Consider the following 16,730-nt stretch of genomic DNA (forward strand, 5'->3'; position numbering starts at 1 on the left):
CGTCCAGGTGGCAGCTGGGGCACTGTGGGAGGAAGCCTGGGTCTCTGCGCCTAGCGCATCCCCTCCCCTCAGAGCTGCAGCCGGAGAGCCCCCTCGAAGGTTCTTTGGAGTTGGTCCCAGCATCAGATTTCCCAGAGGGATGTTTTTAGGAACCAGGGGGAAAGCTCAAAAGCATCAACATTTCTCGTACAGCTGGAGAAAAACAAGTGAAATGCCATCATCACACTTGTGTGGCCCTAAAATTCTGCAGGACGTCAAATGCATCTGCTCATAGGAGACTCTGGATTTTCAGCCCTTAGCCATCCCTGTGACCGCGGGAGAACAAATGACCTTAGGGGATGGATACTGACTGATAGCAGGGGGAATGAAGGTGCTGGGAGATTAGGAGGGGGAGCAGAGAGACACATTTCCAGACTTCAGAGTCCGGAGTGCTCCCTGGAAATGCCCAAATTGCCAGACTTCAAACTTGTCCTGAAACAGCATGACGGACGAGCTCTGAATAGAAAAGACTGGAAAATTTGTGGCAGGACTTAATTCAGGACACTTAGAACGCCCAGGGTTGTAATCTGACCATCACGTATTTGAATCCTTACCTGATTACCTAAAGGCTTTCTGATGCTTGGCTTCCTCTTTGTGAAAGGAACCCAGGAATAACCCCCTCTTACCCCAGCAGTGAGGATTAAACGAGGCAACGTGTACTGGGTCTGAAGTGACTCCTTGCTCCCTCCCAGGCCCCAAACTGGGGCTCGGTACACACAGGAGAGACGCCAGTACACGCTCCCTGATTTCACTTGATAAGGCACATGGTCCGGTGCAGTGTAGTAGGGTTGCAAGGCCACTAAGCAAAGGTTTGGCACTTTCAAATTTTAAAGCATTTAAGAGAGTATCAGACACACATATGGGCCATTCATTAAATATAGTTGAATTGGTTAATGAATCATAGGATTCGCATTGATCACTTCATAATATGACCTATTATACAGTATTTCTAAAAATATTTTATTTCTTATCTATCCAGTAGAAGTCTATTTCTGAACTACCTATTTATTTGTTTTCTTGTTTAATTTTTGGCGGGGAGGAGGAGGGATCTGTACACCTATGAGAGTAGGGGCCTGGTATAACTTGTCAGCCATTGTGTTTCAAGTGTAACACCAGGTTGGCCACGTGGTAGACACTCAATGCGTATTTGTTCAATAAACACACATTTCCCCCCACCCCCCGGAGTGGCAATTATGTAAAGGTCATGAGATCTTCAGCTATTGGGAGAAAGGATGTACATATTTAAACATCTCACCTGAAGCCAAACTGACAAGGTGGAGCCTGGAAAGGGACTGGGCTGTGCTCATGTCCACCGGGTACCATGTGTGCTCTGGGCCCTGGGGATGTAGCCATGAACCAATCAGACAAAAATCCTTGCGGGAGAGAAATGATTACACAAGATAATTATTTAGAGAGGAAACAAGCAGGAAAAGGGGATGGAAGTCATGCGAATGTGTGGGAGTGGAAATTGCAATTCTAGACTGGGTCCCAGGGAAGACATTGGTTTATCAGGGGCCTTTTGAACAAACCCCCGGAGGAACCGAAGGAGCGAGCCACGCGGGTGTCTGGGAAAAGAACACTTCTGATTCAAGGAAGAGCAAGTGTGGAGACCCAGAGGTAGGAGCATGTCTGGCACATGGATGAAGAGTGAGGATGCTGACAGAAGCGGGGTGGAGTGAGGGGAAGGGTAACGGCTGGGATCCCAGCAGTAACAGGAGGCCGGATCACATAGGTCCCTGTAAGGACTTTGGCTTTTATCTGAGTAAGATGTGGAGGCACTGGATTTTGAGTAGGTAAGTGACATAACCTAAATTTCAATTTAATAGGACCACTTGGACTTCTGCATTAAGACTGGACTAGGGGATGGAAAGGATAGGCTCAGATAGTTGGGTTTAGAGGTAGTCCCGGAGGTACGAGGTGCTGGTAGTGCGGACCAGGGTCACAGCCGTGGAGCTGGGAAGGAGCAGTGATAGCCTGGATAGACTGTGAAGGTCGAATGAGCCGGATCCTCTGATTTTAGGAGAGGGGAGGTGCCAGGGAAAAAGCGGAGCCAAAGATGATCCCGATTTCTCACTCGAACCATAAGAAGGATGGTGTTGCTGTGTACTGAGCTGGGGGACATTGTGGGAGAAGCACATTTTGGGGTGTTGGGGCATTTTTTAGGATTTCAGGTTTATACCTTTAATTTTGAACTGCCTTTTTAGTATCAAAGTGAAGATGCCAAGTAGGTAGCTGGGTGTATGAAATGAGGATACAGTGAAGAGGTAGGGACTAGAGATGCACCAGTATTTAGGCACCATTCAACCACGAGACTTGGCTCCTGAGGTCACCAAGGGAATAACTGTAAACTGACAAGGAAAATAACCCAAGGACTGACCCCTGGGGCTTATGAGAGAGTTGAGGAGAAACCAGGAAAAAGAAAAATCAGTACGTGAGGGAGGAGGAAACCCATAGAAATCCATTAGAAGAAGGCACTTCAAGGAGGTGGGAGGGATCAGCTGTATTCAGGGCTGTTGATCAGTCAGATGAGAGAGGACTGAGAAGCTATCATGCTTATTGTATTTGGCCAAGAGGAAGGATGAAGGCACGCACATCCTTTTCAAGAGCATCTTTACAGGAATAGTGTGAATGAAATCTTGATTGATGTGTGTTCAAAAAATGAGGGGAGGAATTAAGGGCAAAGGTTTTGAGAGGTATGGATGTAAACAGTGGAAGTGCTACCACTGGTTTTCCATGTGGAGATAAACCGGATCCTAATTTCACACCAAGAAGAAGTAAAAAAAGGTCATGACGGACACAATGTGGAAAGCAAACTTTAATGCTTATGGAAGAGCATATAGAAGTATATCTTTATAATACAGGGGTAGGTAATGATTCCTTAAATAAGACATAGACAATGGAAGTCATAAAGAAAAAAATCTTGTATTTTCTCAACACTGAATGTTAAGTCTGTATGACTGAAAACACCATACACAGGGTTCAAAGAGAAGCCACACACAGGAAGATGCTTGCAACAGCTGTAATCCAGAACAACAGCAACACAAGGGTAATCAGGGCATAAAAAGAAGTCCTACAAACCAGTAAGAAAAAGCTAAACAGCTGAACAGGAAAATGAGCTAAGGAAATGATCCAACCGTCAACGCACACAAAAGGAAACCAAGATAGCCAGTTCACATGAATAGGAGCTTACGTGCATTAGTGATGAATAAAAAGCATCATAAAAACAAATTCTTCTTTAAACTTGTCAGTTAAAAGGTTTAATAATTCCAAGTCTTGGTGAAGATCTGGGGGCCAGGGATTTTTATCCTCTGTTTATAGGAGAATCAATAGGTAAAGATTTTGGAAAGCCATGTAGCAACGTGCCCTAAAGTCAAAAATACTTTGTGACCTCACAGTTCTACTACTTAGAATATACCTTAGAAAAACTCAGACTCAGAGGTGGAAGTAGATGTCTGCGAGGGTATCTTTTCCAGTATGACTTGCAGTCGCAAAAAAAATTGAAAACGATATACATGTCTATCAGTACGCGAGTGGCTAAATTGTGTATTGTAAATTATATGTTCACCTAATACACTTCCACATCCATCACAGCGAAGGGACTAGGTGGCCGGCATACATATGGATGATCTGAAACCTTAATATTATGTAAAGAATGCAATGCCTACAGATGAAAAGCTTGCAGATAATGTCTGTGTTTTTATGGCTCCGCACATGCAGTGAGAGTTGAGTCCCAGGGAGAGAGTGACGTGGCTAGATCTGGGGGTGCATCCAGGGGAGTGGGATTGGAGGGAGGCATAAAGGAAACTTGAGCTGTACCTGCAGCCATCTATTTCCTCAGAAAAAGAACTATCTTGAGGCAAACATGCCAACATATTAATATCTATTAGATGTGGATGGTGAGACGACAAATGAAAGTTTTCTCTGAAATAGATCACCATTTGGATAAAGATGTAGTGAGTGGATAAGTTATAGAAATTTTAAAAGGAAACAGCAGTGAAGAGAAGTGAGGAGTGTTTCACATCCGGACAATTCGGCCTTGTTCGTGCTTTCTCACAAACGAACAAGCTTGTGGTCCCCAAGGGCCGCCAGACAGGTACTAAATGACCCTTTATCATAGGTACTGGTGAGGGGATTCTTGCTTCAGGTGAGCTCCTTTGAGATGACCTGGAACTTTCCTTATAAATTGAAAGTGCTCAGGGGAAGGGTATAGCTCGGTGGTAGAGCGCGTGCTTAGAGTGCACGAGGTCCTGGGTTCAAACCCCAGTACCTGCATTAAAAAATAAATAAATGAACTCAATTACCTCTCCCATGGTGGAAAAAAATAAAGAGTTAAGTTAAAAAAAAAACACATACCAAAAAAAAGAAAAAAAAGTAAAGTGCTGGTAGTAAGTAGGTCTTTGGCCAAAGACCATCTGTGGATATTTCGGGTACGAATGTGACAGTGGCAGTGGGCATGACTCTGTGGGTGCTGTGGGGAAGCTGCCAGTCTGGAGTGGCCCGTGTGACTGTGAGGGAGGCGTCATCAGAATGCATGGGGACATGGAGAAGCAAAACCTCTGCGTTGGTCCCCTGCTCTCTCTGGTGACCAGACCCTCTGCCCTCTGTGGTTCCCTCCACAGTATCGTCTGCTGAACTCCATCCTCCCCACCCCCTGCTGTTTTCAGGTGCCGGGTTGTACAGACCTTCAGGTTATTCTCCATCAGGACTGTGTGTCACTAGGTGAGAAGGTTAAATAAAAGCTGCTGAGTTGGAGACAGGAAGCTGTCTGAGTTACTGGACAGAATCTATCAAGACTCTGATTGCAAAGGACAGAAAAGCACCTCAAACCAGCTTACTTTGAAAATAAAGTGTATAGATGTAGGAGGTGGTGGCAGGGGTTGGGTGGCCTCTTTTAGATCACATCATGAAACCAGAAGGAAAGGCAGATCTGGAATAGAGCCGGCCTTGGGCTTGATGGCACTCGGGGTCGGACCTCATCTGGGCCCTCCACCTCCTTTCTGTTGCTTGGGTGATGGCCAAACCAGCCTTCTCCTAAGGCAAAAATTATGGCTGCAGGCACATCCTGACTTACAGCCTGCCAGCCTCACTCTGGACAAGGAGGCAGAAGATGCAATTGGACCCAAATGGTACCCCACGTGGGGCAGTGCAGCCCATGCATCTTTTCTTTTTTTGATCAAGTCTGGACCTGGCTGTTACCAGACACTGGCTGTGAGACCTAATTTCTCTGCTTTAATTTCCTTTAGAAGGGAATCATGAAGGGGGATAGTAATACCATATCCCTCATAAGGTTATTGGGATGATCCAGGCAAAGCATTTAAAACTGTGCTGGGCTCAGAGCAAAGATGTTTTAAAAACTACAGCAAAGCCTTGGGCTGATGGGATAAGGCTGGTGAAGGATCCTGATTGGCTGAGCCTGGTTGAGGATGCCCTACCCAGTGGTAGGAGGCTGCAGCCTTTTCCAGAAGGTGCTGGGTGGACCCCAAGGACGCCACAGGCCACAGGTGCTTGCTCAGCGTTTTCTTAGGCTGTATGTGTTCTCTTGGTTCTTAAAGAAAGTTCAGGGCTCCAGTTTCATTCTTGCCTCTAGTATCTGTGTATTCATTACTGGTTTTGGCATGTCTTCAGAGGGTCTGATGTACCGTTATCCTAAACTCTTTTTTTTTTCTGATTAGCTTTCCTTTTTTTCCCCATCACTTTTTAAAAATTGAAGTATAGTCAGTTTACAAGGTTGTGTCAATTTCTGGTGTACAGCACAATGCTTCAGTCATACATGAATATACATATATTCATTTTCATATTCTTTTTCACTGTAAGCTATTACAAGATATCAAATATAGTTCCCTGTGCTATACAGTATAAACTTGTTTATCTATTTTTTTATATACCAGTCAGTATCTGCGAATCTCAAGCTCCAGTTTATCCCTTCCCACTCCCTTTCCCCCGGGTAACCATGAGTGTGGTAACTCCCCTTTCTATGTCTGTGAGTCTGTTTCTGTTTTGTAGATGAGTTTGTTAGTGTCCTCATTTTTCTTTTTTTTTAGATTCCACATATGAGTGATATCATGTGGTATTTTTCTTTCTCTTTCTGGCTTACTTCACTTAGAATGACAATCTCTAGTTCCACCCATGTTGCTGCAAATGGCATTATTTTATTATTTTTTATGGATGAGTAGTATTCCATTGTATAAATATACCACAACTTCTTTATCCTGCCATCTGTCGATGGACCCTAAACTCTTTTGATTTGAGTGCACAGCTTGGTGGGTTCTGGCCCCTCACCTGCAACCCTCAGTGATGGCTCCAACTGGCCCTGGATTCCATATTATTAGGACATCTCTGGTCCATAAGTCTCTTCTCCTTACCCTTCGGACCAGCTCCTAAAGTGTTCTTTTAACTGTACACCCCTGGGAAGATGAAGCAAGAGGTGGGAAGGCATCACTTTTGGCAGGGAACTCTTGGGAGAGAAGTCTGTACTCACCTAACCAGACGAGTACAGACATATCTGTGTCCCTGCGCTGAAAAGGACTGCAGGAAGAACACAGACTATGGTTACCAAGGGGGAAATGGTGGGGAGGGATACATTAGGGGATGGGGATTAACAGACACATGTTACTGTATATAAAATAGAGAAACAACAAGGACCTACTGTGTAGCACAGGGAACTATATTCAGTTTCTTGTAATAACCTACAATGGAAAAGCATCTGAAAAGAAAAAAATATATAAGTATATGTGTAACTGAATCACTTTGCTGTACACCTGAAACTAACATTGTAAATCAACTACACTTCAATAAAAAATTAAAAAAATGAAGCAGGAATAAGGAAAAGAAGGAAACTCACCTGTAGTGATCATTTACACTGCGCTTCTGCACCATCTTATTTAACTTGGCAAACAGCCTACATGAAAGGATGTAGGTTCCCATTTGCCAATAGAGAAATGAAAGCTCAGAGAAGATAAGTAATTTGCTCAAAGTCACACACAGGAGAAGAAAGAGGAGAGGAAGACGAGGATGAGAATGAGGAAGTATGGTGGAGGCCACAGAGTATCCTTGACATCAATTAATTTTAATTATTTATGCAGTGTTCACTGAGTGCTAACTGTGTAAGGCTCAGAGGAAGGAGATTAGCCCACCTGCCCCCCCCCCCAGGTCCCATATGGTGACTGGCCTCTGCAAATCACACAAAACATAAAAACAGATGTCCACTGTGTGGAACAGTTTGGCTTTGCAGAAGAACCCCACTTCCCTTAAATGTCTCTCTAGATGAGCACCCCCGTCTTCCAAAGCCAGGTTCCTGAATCCCAGCAAAGATGGAGGAGAAGGGTTGGATATTCCCATTTTTCACTGAAATTCAAACTTCTGTTTTGCAAGAACAAAGGTCAACTCCCAGGGACCAAGAACTATTATTTTGCTGAGAAAGCTGTTCTTGAGACTAAAGATGCTGACACTCCATGGGAAAAAAAGAAAAAAAAAAAGCCAAATTCATGCCTGGAAGCAAATTTGTAAAAAATATGCTTTTGCATTGTTAAGGTAGAATTTTCTCTCATCTTTTCTCCTACCCATTTTTCCCCCCATTTTCACCACCATGCATGATCTTTGGGGGAAAGAGATATAACGAGTCCCAGATCCATTTAACGAAAAGCATATGAAGGAAAAAAGCAACTCACGATCTTTGGTTGGGCCATATATCTTTCTCATCTTCTCCTTTTAACCATGTAATCATGCCTAGAGCATGACCACTGTGGGAGCCAGGAGTACAGACTCTATGCACATCACAAATTAGCTGTTGACCTGAGGGGTTCACTTTTTTCTTCTGGGCCCTTTGCCTCAGTTTTCCCATCTGTGAAGTGACTCTTAAGTGGTTTTCCAACCAAGTTTTGAAGCGGCTTCTTTGGGGCCCCCTGAGGGACAGGGGAAGAGGCAGAGTGAACCCTCGTCACTGCTTCAAGCAGAGCAGATGTGCTTCTGTCTGTTTGATAAATGGATGCTTTCTGATAAGATTTCACTTGAAGAAAGGGTTTTTCCCATCTGTCCCTTCCACCGCAACATCTCATGGCTTTGGGTCACCAAACTGAGTGCCTCTAACACATCTGGATGTGCCGCTGCTCCGAAACAGATGCTCCTTCCTCAACTAAAGTCATCACCAAAGGCTACATGGGGGGCTTCAGGCTTGAGCTTCAGAAAATGGAGGGAGCCTCAGGGTTCAGAGCAATCCTTGGAAAGCCTTAGGGAAGAGGTGGAAATGGGACTGTCGGAGCCAATTTGATGACACGAATTGAATCCCCACCTTGGCCAGCATAGTCACAAGTGCAGCCCAGCTAGCATGACGTGAGGGGTTTTAGGAAGTCCACTCCACCCCAGACAATGTCTTACCCTTCCCACCAAGGTCAGATGATTGAGCTGCCACTGGTGGGAGGCGAGCTTACCACTTTCAGTTTTAATCTCATTGAGTGTGTTAACAGCCCTGTGGTTGGTCCCTTGAGAGTGAAGCACACATGTGCTCTTTTCTAGGGGCTGGATAGCCAAGAATGGGGTTTTCCAGGGGTACCTGCACTCGTAGGATATTCTGGGGTGTGGGAGAGAACTGAAAGATGCCTAAAATGGACATTGCCTCAGTTTACTGGTCCCTTCCATATAGCCAAATTTCAGCAGTCAGAGAATCATGCAATCGCTAACAGAAAGGCCCCTGGGACATGTTCTCCAGCCTGTGACCAATGCTGAATGCTGTCCTGATAGTGACACTGATTGTGCCAACAGTCTTGGTGGAACGGAACTCACCAGCTCACGATCCATTTCCGGAGCATTCTGGCTAAACAAAAAGTTCTTCCTTCCATTGACTTAAAACTTTGAGTGTTTCAGTTGTTTTTACCCTTTGTCCTGGGAGCTACGCAGGATTAATCCACTGCTCCTCCCGAAACAGTGGACCAAGGGTCTTAAAGGGGAACATCTATCATGTCCCCCTCGGCTGTGTTCCTCCATCACATGTGGCTTTTCTACTCTAGCTAAACATTCCCATTTTCTTTCATTTTCTCTCACCTCCTTGCCTTGAGCCTGGATGCACTTCTCTTGGGTTGTCAGGGTCCCCTCTTAAGTTCCAAGCCCAGAGCTGAGCAAACAGCACAGAGTGCAGGGAACACCAGCCCTTCCTCTGCTCCTCTGCGGGGGCCGATGTGACGGTTATGCTTTGCTCACCCAAGGCTCCGTTAGCTTGTCTCTGGCAACTGCATTTAACTGTTGTTAGGTTTGTACTCGAGAAATTTCTCAGTCTTCCTTTATGTGAATGGCTTTTAAACAAGTTTTCTCTAATCATGTTCTCAAGGGTTAATTTTTTTATTTAGATGGAAGCTGTAATGGTTAGTTTTATGTGTCAACTTGACTGGGCCATGAGGCACCCAGATATTTGGTTAAGTATTATGTCTGGGTGTGTCTGTGAGAGCCTTTCTGGAAGAGATTAGCATTTGAGTTGGTGGGCTGAGCAAAGTAGGCTGCCATCTCTATTGTAGGTGGGCACCGTCCAATCTGCTGAAGGCCTGAATAGAACCAAAAGGTAGAGGAGGGTTCAGTCCCTCTCCTCCTGTCCTTGGCCTTCCTGGTTCTCAGGTCTTCAGGCGACACCACTGGTTTTCCTGGGTCTCCAGACTGTAGTCAGCAGGCTGCAGGATAATGAGCCAACATCTTATAATAAATTAAAAATGTCTCCTGTTGCTTCTCTTTCTCTGGAGAGCCCTGACGGATACATATCTCTCTATGTTTTCTGCTGCTAATCTTAGTATTGTTAATTGTCAGTCAGTATCTCCAGTTTAGGGTACACAACCTGCTCACTGCCTGGATTCATTTCAGGCAGATGCCCGAGAAGCTCACTTTCTGTGAATTCGCTCTGGTTGCCATACCCTGGGCATCAGAGCAGTGTCTGGCCCAGCGCAGGCCCTCAGTGAGTCACTGGTGGGGAGATAAATGGATGAGAGACTGTTTGACCCTTTCATCTTGACCCAGATGAATGCTTGGGCCAAAAAGAGCCATTATGAGCCCCCTCCAGCAATCTGTGTAGCCATGGATCCTTCTTGTACCCCTGGACTATATGCCTTCCCATTTCTCTGTGTTATCGTCAAGAATATCATGAGCTATCTTGTTAAATCACTTATAAAAAACAAGATATGCTTTATCAAAGAAGAAAATAAGACTGTTTTAAAGATAACTTCTCTATGGCTACCTTCTAACAGAAGAGAGTCCAACTGCTTTCTCCACCCTGGGGTAGAGTTTCAGTCTGAGCTCAAAGATTTGAACTTGTTTAAATGGGCAGAATATTAAAATTCTAATTAAATGCACATACACAGACATACACAGACACAGAATGATAGAGAAACATGACTAGTATTTAATAGTGTTCACACTGGACAGTGGCTTGTGCACATTTATCATTTTCTCCTTTCTCTTTTATTCTAGTTGTTTTATTATGGGTATGAATTACCCATTTTTATATCAAGACACAAGGATTTTTATAAAGTAGATATGTGCTTTTACCACCATCCTTTTACTTATTTTGGGCTTCAGTTCCTTCTTAGTTACGTTATTTTACCTTTCAAGTTAAAGTTTATTAACCTTGTCAGAGGAAATAGAACAAAATGGAAAGTTAGGGATTGAGATTTCTCACTCCTATCTCGTAAACTGATATTATCTTCCCAAAGCAGTACATTTACCCCCACCCTGCCTCTCTGTCTTTAAAACCACTCCTGCTGTTTTTGTGGAAGTTTAGAATATTTTTAGTCTCCTCCAAGCTGTAGCTGTCCTGATGCCATTTATATAGGTTCTGTGGATTTATAAGAGACATAGGTTGTGTGTGTGTGTGTGTTTGTGTGTGTGTGTGTGTATGAAAATGGTCAAAAGAGATAGTTATGTTCATGAGGTCTTACAGGAGATCTAGGAAAAGCTTTGGTCTATAACTTCAGAAAGCACCCAGATTAATTGGGTGGTAGGACTTTTGTATAGGGAGTGACAGTGGACCATCCAACACTGTACAGTCAAGTCTGAGGTCATGTAAGCAAACTCTACATTTTCCCAAGAAAACATGATAAAGCCCAAGGAAAGAAATATTAAACCCTAAGGCCATCATGAGAATATTTTGGAGAGGGTGGAAGGTCTTTTCCTAATATCCTGATGAGGTAGAAGAAATAGCTTGGTTATTCTGACCTGTTATATGACGAAATGGAGTCACAGAGAAAATGTCTTCATTGGTCAAATATTCCAGTGGCACATGTGGAACTAGACAGAATTCAGGATTCCTAGGGTAGAACTATTGCCACCTCTCTCTTTCACACACATACACACACACACACACACACACACACACACACACAGCCTCTACCCCCAATGCATCCCAGTTCTGCTGCTTCCCTTTCAAGTTTGGTGCCCTCCTGCCAGACGTTGTCACCTGTCCTTTCTCATATGGCCTTGGTAAAGTTACACAGCCGAGCCCAGCAGGCGCCTGCCCCAGGCCAAACAAACAAACAGAAGAGAAATCTTTCAGGCTGGGCACCAGGGAAAAGTGATCTTGATGCCGGCCGTGGCATGAGCCGAGGCAATTGATGACTTGGCATTCTGTCTCCGAGTCATCAATCATACCGAATCAATCTCGGCTCCCTCAGGAGCTGGCCCCCGGGCTCACATAATTCTCTCTCCCTGCCACCAACCTGAACAGTCTGATCCCAGTAGTGGGAACTGTTTTGTTCCGCGTTCAGCATTGATTCACTTGGCCTTCAGTAGTATTTTCTACATTCCCCAGAAATGTCACTTAATTTATCCTCTCCGAGGTGGCTAAGTTGCCTGGGCCTCACTGCATCAAATGGGGGCAGGCGAGCAGAGAAACGTGTCTGGCTTTTTGCATCAAAGGCTCAGCCTTGGGCCCTTAGACCTGAAAATCGGGACTCCGGCTCTCAGACTCCTGTGCTCTTCTCTGAGGGTGGGGCAGGGGGTCCAGCACGGGGGACATGTCACATCCCATGGCCCCGAGTTGTTTTCACGGGCTCTGCCACTTCCTAGCTGCATGATCTTGAATGTGTTATTTGATCACTTTATGCCTCAGTTTCCTCATCTGTTAAATCGTTTAAAGAATAGCACCTACCTCTTGGAGTTGTAGGATTAAATTAGATCGGGGTTTAAGTGCTTAGCATAGTACAGGGCAGAAGTGATCAATAAATGTGAGGTACTAATATTATAATTATTAGGACACAATTAGGATTTGTAGGGTTGGCCATACATATTTTGAAGTTGGTGACCATGAGGGAAAAGGCCTTGAGAATGTGGTCTGTTCAGGAAGAAATACTCTTCTAATTTGTCTCAGAACCCAATACCTGGCCAACACTCACTTACTTCAATATCTGCAAATATGAGCCTGCTATAGACTAAACGTTTGTGTCCTCCCATAATTCACATGTCAAAACCTAATCTCCAATGGAATGGAATGTGGAGGCAGGGTCTTTGGAAGGTGATTAGGTAATGAGGGTGGAGCCCTCATGAATCAGATCGTGCCTTTATAAAAGTGACCCTACAGAGGTCCCTGGCCCCTTCCACCACGTGAGGACACAGCAAGAAACAGCCATCTATGAGCCAGGAAGCAGGGCCTCACCAGACACTGAGTCTGCCAGCACCTTGATCTTGCGTTCCCTAGGCTCCAGAACTCTCAGAAATAAACTTTGGTTGTTTGTAAGCCACCCAGACCACGGTATTTTGTTAGAGCAGCCTGAACAGACGAAGACAGAGCCCTTCTCTTCCAAGCAATAGGGCGTGGGCATATGGAAACCGGCTTAACAGTTTGTGGCGTGTGCTGGATGGACCAGAAGGAGGAGGTAAAGGAAGTTAACCTTTGTGAACTCCATGAGTTTTCTGCTGGCTAGCTCAGAGGGATGTGCACGGATGAGGGGCGGTCCTCACTCCTTCCGGGCAAAGACCTGCTCTTCATCCGTCTTTGTAAAAGGGGAAGATGAACAAGGAGCCTTGCTGGTAGGTGATGACGGACTTTCCCGGACCAAGCAGGGAGGAGAGGAAAGGCGGTGGGCGCAGGAGAGGGTCAGGCTCCAACCCGCCCCCCAACCCGGGGGAAGTGGCACTGCCCTGGGAGGGACAGCGGGCCCTTGCCTCTCAGGCCAGATCTCAGTCCCTCAGATCCACCTCTGTCCCTCTCTCCTAGCAACCGGAATCATCTTTTCCCAGAGATTCCGAGGGCTGCTTTATTCGTTAGGAGACAAGGAGGCACTAATAAATTCCTCTGTGTGAGGTATTTAATTACATAATAATGTGTACACTAATCAGGGTAAATGTGTTTGTGAAAACACCTTGATATGGGAACAGTTAATCACCCAAGGCATTGCTTCTTAACACACCTTGGAAGTTAACTTAATTAAATTAATTAGAACAATGAAAAAATTGAACTGTTTATTGGTCCACAATGGCCTGAAGAAATGCTCCCCCTCAAATGCAGGAACATCTCCCACACTGCAAACTATTTTCCCCCAGATCCGCAGCCCTTATGGTTACGGCTGCACCCCAGGAGCCTGCAGCCGGCGCAGCCTCCTCGGCGCCTCACCTCGGAGTCATTCCCTCTCGGAAGCAGAAGGGCGGGCAGTCCCCGCGGCTGCACGCCCCGCAGGTGCGCATGCGCCCAGAGGCGCGTGCACACGTATGCGCTCGCACGCAGACGGGCGCATGCGTACGCGCACGATCTTACGCCTCGCTTCCTGCGCACGGTTCCAGAAGCTCGGGGAAGTCAGGTAAGCTTTTACCCCGATTCCTCCAGTTTTACTTTTTGTGGTCAAGCACTGAGCGGGCCAGTCTGTGCATCCTAAAGCGAGGGACGAAAGGAAGAATGTTTTCTGAGGGATTCTTACAATCATTACCGTTGCCATCACCATCATCGTTATCTGTTAATAATGATGCTGTTCATAATCTGAATTTGCATAGTGGTTTAAAAAAAAAAAGATATTCCCTAATCCCACCTCCCGCTCTACTTGGGCAATACATGAGGTGGCAGAAAACACACGATGCCTGTCCTGCGGCGCCTTTGGGCTGTGGCGTCCAGCCCCGAGGAGAACAAACTGAAAAGTCAACGCACAGCGTGAAAGCCAGGGGCCGCTGGGGGCAGAGTCTTATTTTGAGAGAGGAGTTCTCAGAATGATGAGGGTCGTGAGACCCCTAGAGATTGTCCCCCAAATCTAGGAACAGGAGGCCTTAACCATCTGTTGAGTTGCATACACCACAGTCAGCTTCTACCTTAAGGAGCATTAGATTACCAGCGTCCTTGACCTTGACAGTGCCACAGAAGGACAACCGGGACGCCCTCTAGCAGAACCGCCTCCCTGACGGGCAGTGGCTAAATTTAGGAAACACAGGAACCTCTATTCAGTAACTTGTAATAACCTATAATGAAAAAGTATGTGAAAAAGAATATACGTGTATAACTGAATCACTGCTGTACGCTAGAGACTAACGCAACGTTGTAAATGGACTATACTTCAATTGAAAAGAAAGAACACTTATATAGCCTAAATTTCCTATTGTAAGAATAAGAGACTTGATGTATATGGTCTGGAATTACTTTTTACATGTATCTTCTCTTTCCCTGTTTCAAAAATTAGAACAGGAATAAGTAACCAATCTCTCACGTTCAGCATAAACCTTCCTTTCTGAAATGCCTCTTCTCTCCAGGATAAGAACATAGACCAGGGGAAAGCTCAGAGAAGAGGTCTCCTCCCACAGAGAGCCAAGGGGCAGGGCCTAGGAGTTTGTATAGTCTGAGATTTTCCACTGTGCTCATTATAAACTCATTGATGGAGCTTTCATGATTTTATTTGATTTGTTAAGATGGAGGCTTCAGATTCTGCGCAAGTGTCTATAGAAGCAAATCTCCAACTAGCTCGGATACCACAGTGTCCCAGTGCTGCTCTGTGCCATCTCCAAGATGGGACTGGTCCTGGCTTAGCCTGCAAATGTAAAAGTGCTCATCCTTTTTCTCTCTGAGCATTTCTTGGCTCAGTGGGACCTTGTGTCAGTCAGGGAGGGTTCTTGCAGGAGACAGGGACGGGGAAGCACCCAGATGGGGTGGGGTGGTTTGGCAGCATTAAGGAAAATGAACAAAAGGTATTAAAGTTCCCCAGAGCTGTCAGGAGCAGGGGCGTTACCAGCATATAGCAGCTGAGACCTGACGGAGGGAAGTGGTTGCTGGATCCAGCGAAACATGTAGTTACAGTTATAGAAACAGAGGTCTGGTGGGCAAACGTAGCCACTGCCCATGTGCAGACTGCAGGGAGGGAGCTGATGGAATGTATCTTGTCCGCTCTCGCCTCCCACCCCCTCATCTCCTGCCCGGGGCTCAGGAAGCCCGAGTGCTGGAGAGTCTGGGTGATTCGGTCCATGGAGGTCAGCCTGGGGCTGAGAGTAAGTGAAGGTAGAGGGTGGAGCTCAGACCAGCTGGAGTGAAAGAAGAATATTCTATAAAAGGGAAATCAATAAAAAAACCCATGAATTTTATTAAGTATTATATTATGTATATATTTATATCCTATTATAAATTATATATAATATTTATTATTTTATGATATATGACTCCTTCTGCATTAGGATCAGAAAGTTTCTGTCCTGTACTTTTATTTAAACTTTCCATATATTGAAACAGATACTCGTGTTTAAGCTACTTCCAGGCCATAACTTCAGTTTTCACGACTTCTTTCCAGATAAGTCTCTGTGTGTGTTGGGAGTGGGGGGAAGAGGGGTGTGCATTAGGGAGGAACTTGCAGGTAGAGATTTGTAGTGAACCACTAAGAAGGCTGGCCCCAGCCCCCAGCCCACAGAAGACACAGAAGAAAGGGAGAAACTCACTATATAGGAGAGAATGCTGAGCAGCAAGGGGCTGGGCTGAGAAGCATTTTGCTTTCCTCGGATCCCCAGGTTTTCAAGTTTCTGCAGTTAGATCAGGACTGCAGAGTGTAGTCAGACCTCCACCTACCTTGCCCGCCAAACATAACCTCCTGTCATTCATTAATAAGGTAATTAATCCAAGTAACCTCCACCAAATTTCTGATCTGGGTGAGGTATGTGTTAGGGACACTGTGCATCTTACAGTCTAGTAAGGAATTTAGGTCGGGTAAGTAAATACCCTCAGTGTAAGGCAACATACAATGCACACCTTGAAAGGCATGAAAGCAACGTGCTACCAGAGTTCAGAGGAAGTAGCAGACACTCCTAACCCGGATAGTGGGGAAATCTCCACGGAAAAAGCAGTATTTGAGGACGGAGGTTGTCAAAGGAATTTGCTCAGTGCGCCCCTCCGTTGCCACGCTCACTTCAACTTGCTTGCCTTTGTTCATTCTGCCTGGGAAGCCAGCTCTGTGTCTTCCTTTTTAGTTTTCAGGGCCTATAAAGTCATATCTGTTCCAGGGAGCTTTTCCCTACTGTTCCAAGCCACACTGACCTTCTGAGGTTTGTGGCACCTTCCCCCAGGCTGAGCTTCACCCTTTACTGTGCTGACCTCTTCATGGTGAGACAGGAAGGAGGGGGACAGGGGACATCTGTTAAAAGGATGACACAGCTGTTGAGAAAAACAGGATAGATAAAAACTGGTCAAAACTCATTAGGCCCACGATGATGGAAGATTCGACTTCTAGTAGACTTTAATCATCACTTAAGGATGCATTAGCGTGCTA

The 16,730-nt window shown here is 45.4% G+C and overlaps 1 non-coding gene across 1 annotated transcript; it reads left to right on the top strand.

Moving 5' to 3' along the window:
* The first annotated feature begins 4,239 nt into the window (after nt 1–4,239).
* Nucleotides 4,240–4,311, top strand: TRNAS-AGA. The gene has a single exon. It is a non-coding gene; the product is annotated as a tRNA-Ser (tRNA).
* Nucleotides 4,312–16,730: the final 12,419 nt, after the last annotated feature.

The sequence above is a fragment of the Camelus ferus genome, chromosome 24 (genome assembly GCF_009834535.1).
Source record: "Camelus ferus isolate YT-003-E chromosome 24, BCGSAC_Cfer_1.0, whole genome shotgun sequence".
In the NCBI taxonomy this organism is placed as follows: domain Eukaryota; kingdom Metazoa; phylum Chordata; class Mammalia; order Artiodactyla; family Camelidae; genus Camelus; species Camelus ferus.